Source organism: Xyrauchen texanus, chromosome 22 (genome assembly GCF_025860055.1).
Source record: "Xyrauchen texanus isolate HMW12.3.18 chromosome 22, RBS_HiC_50CHRs, whole genome shotgun sequence".
Lineage (NCBI taxonomy): Eukaryota > Metazoa > Chordata > Actinopteri > Cypriniformes > Catostomidae > Xyrauchen > Xyrauchen texanus.
In genome coordinates this window covers 23,138,311-23,142,070 of record NC_068297.1, presented here as the reverse complement: position 1 = coordinate 23,142,070, position 3,760 = coordinate 23,138,311, and positions in this window count along the sequence as shown.

Sequence of the window (3,760 nt, the reverse complement as noted above, 5' to 3'; positions counted from 1 at the left end):
ATACTTTGCAACATTTACATATATACTGTATCTATATTTATAAATAAAAGCTAAGCATTTGATATCATACTAAACTATTTCAATAAACATATATAAAGAAAGATGTCTGACAGCCTTAGTCCTAATTTACTTTGATTATATGAGAAAGAGCAGCATCAACATTCTTCAGAATTTCAGAAGAAAGTCATATGGGTTTGCAACAATGTTTAAAATGTTTGTTTGACTTAACCATTTAAATTTCCTATTTTTAACAGAGCCCACAACAATGAAGCAAGCAGTCCACTGATGTCTCATAAAACATGACCTTTCTGCTGACCTCAAAGAATATGAGACATGAAAAGAAAGGGATAGTAGACAGGCCCACAGTACCCTCACTCTGTCGCTGTGTTTGCACTGTAAGCACCCATGGCAGATTGATAAGATCTTCCTAAATTTTTCCCAAAACCACAAAGCTTATCTTAACAAACTTTACCGCTGGTCTGTTTATTGGGAACACACAAAAAACAGTCATTCTGGCATGTTAATTCCAGCACACACATCAGTATTGCTATATTTACTTAACATTCGTCTTTTGTCTCGAGGCAGTAACTAGTCAAATGGCAATAAAGAGGCGAGCAGCCGTTAATGTGAGCATATAGGATGTGGTTGAATGTAATGAATATGTGTACAACTTCATCAGTAGCTGGATAAATACTAAGAACACTGCACTTTTAAAACTGATATGATACATTAAAACTGATGTCAGGATAAGTCCTGGCAAGTTTTAGAGGTGGTCTATATTTGTATTTAATTTCCTTGACATCCTGGTACTCTTCAGAGAGACATATGAGTGGAGGAGGCAAATGAGACTAACTGTCAAGACCTTGACACTAAGAATGCAAATAGATGGGAATCACACAACACATCCTGGGAGAACTGTAAATAGACTCAAGGAAAACTTCCAAGGAATGCATTAATGAATATAACTGCAGTGTTGTAGTGCACTGTATCTTACCAATATTTCATACTGTGATTAATACAGTATATCATATAATCCTTTCATATTTTCTGACTTTTTAAATGCAGTCATCAAACTTTATGTTCACCAAAATACTATATGAAATAAGACAAATAAAATTACAATAACATTTTTTTTTTACTTTAACATTGTCCTTCACCTGTACTGGCCCTCATAATCACCAGTGATAAAAAAAAATAATCATAAACACATGCTGAAGTTTACATAATTGTTTAGTCATACATGAAAATGATCTTTCAGTGTCTACAGTCTAATACATGGCTTATTCATGCACTGATTAAGCTTAATTTCAGCTATGGCAAAACTATGCAAGCTGCTGTTATTTAATTTATTTATTTTTTTCTAGCTCAGATTACAGGTTACATACATGTTTTAAAAGCACATTACAAATGTTGTCAATTGCTACTACATTGATTAATACTTGTAGAAGTCATTGATATATTTATAAATAAATGCTACACATTTGTTGTCATACTGATCTATTTCAACCAACACATATAAAGACAAATTAAAAATCAAACATTGTGGGATTTAAATTTGTTGACTTTTATTTTGCTTCAGGCTTTTTAAGGATTTCCCATTAATGCATATTTTTGTAGGGTGTTCTTCATTGGGTGTGGGTTCGGTTGTGTTTCTATGAGCAAGAGAATAAACCCTGATAAATGAACTCTCATAAGTTTCATGTGTACAATCACGTATCATGTTTTATATTAAACAGCGTTTTAAGAGACAAAAAGTTGCTTTAAATGGGTGCAGCCAATTTTTCTAAAGTTTATTGCAGAGTAGAAAGTAGATATTTAAAGAAAAATATAATTGAAAAAAGACATTAAAATGAATTAATGCACATATATTTAAAGAGCATTTAAAAATATTGCATGAACACATCCTAAATGTCCTAGTTTTTTATAAAGTTTATATTTTACCAAGTAAAATTAATAAATTAAGTTGTAACAGTGACAAGCTGTTGTCAGTGTCTCCAATGAGTTTCTGCAGTCAACATTCAAGGCCATGAAAGCAAAAATAAACACTCTACCTGCTTAAGCAGGACTCAGCCTTAGGATAAATAAACACTGAAGCAGGACTGTGCTGGGTGGGTATGTTGGGGGTGGGGTAAGAGTTTTCCCCTGTTTACAAGTATAAACTGAAAACTGAATGATTGTATCTCTAAAGCTGTCTCAAGCAAAGAATAAGTGCTGTTTATTTTCTAACACATGTATCTTTTAGGCATTATCCCCACTTTACTATTTAACTGTGAACACTCTGATCCTGGGGAACTCTGACTGATATTAGAAAAATATAACTCTCTAATATATTACAGAGAGAGAGAGAGAGAGAGACTTCACAGAAAGCGAGGGAAAGGTAACATTGAGGGATGCATATAGTTTGTTGATTTACATTTGAATTAATTTCTTGGACTTTGCCAATTGCAAGCAAAATGTCTCACTTCTGTTTTAGACCACTTATATTTTAAAGTCAAATTATATGCAAATAAACCCCTGGGAGTTTCATGTATAAATTGGATTTTAGCAAATAAACGCGAACAGATTCAGAAGTTTATTGTTAATTTTGCATCAGAAAAACTTATATCAATATAAACTTTCTCATTAACATTAAGGCAACATGTAACATTCTAATTATGTAACTAAATAACACAAACAGGCAGACTTGACATACATATTTAACAAGGTTTAGTAAGTAAAAACAAGTAGCCTACATTTGGCCCCTTTTTACACTGAGATTAGGCCTATGTAATAACATCTTCAATAAATACTTTTTCAGTTATAAATGGCGTAATTAGGTTTTGGTTCTGGAATGGGTGTTCAGCAGTTTTTGTCTTTTTCCAGTCGGCCTATCCTTACAAAATTGCTAAATGAACACATTCAGGGTACTTACTTTTGTCTCGGCAACACCTTGTTCTGCAAATAAATCCAAGGAATCTGTAGACGCGGGGCGGCCTGTGAAAGGCGGTCGACATGCTGCAGGAGATTTACAATGTGAAAAATAATTTACAATAATGTATTTTTTACAATAATAAAAAAATTCTATGCATTTTTTGTGTGTGTCTGTGTTGTTGTTGCGTGTTAACTTGTAGGCTATTTCTAGAACTTGAGCTTAAAGTCGCATTAGTTTTGAGTGCAATATTTTTTTTCTGATTTCCTCCAGAACCACAAAATAGACGAGCTTTTAGACCACTCAGCCTCTCAGCATGCAACAGGACAGATCAGCAGCTAAAACATTAATTATTATTCTAACTACTTGCCTAATTTTTAAATGCATTTCATTCATTTTGTTTTCTATTATACAACAGCCTGTATGGTTAGATCGCCTAAAGGCATTTACACTTCTTGTTCAAAGCCTGTATTAGACTAAAAGAAGAATGCTTCATTTAAATCAACTTTATTTAAATAAGTAAAAAATTGTTGCAAGTTAAAAATACATCCCACGAGGAGCCAGAATAAAACTTTTTATGACGTCCTTTTATGACGTCCTCTGAACGTCCAATGTTGACGTCCACAGGACCTCTTTACAAGGTTAAAATGAGTTCAAATGCGGTCATTGTGGACGTCTTTTCAACGTCTTATAACGTCAACTGCAGACTTATTTTAGACATAATGTATACTGTTTCTGGACCAATAGTCTTAAACTACATTAATTTAAAACTAAATTTTAATTCAAATGTAATGCTGTACGACTCACAGCAACTGATATTGCAACTTCTGAATTGAATATACAGTATGTCCA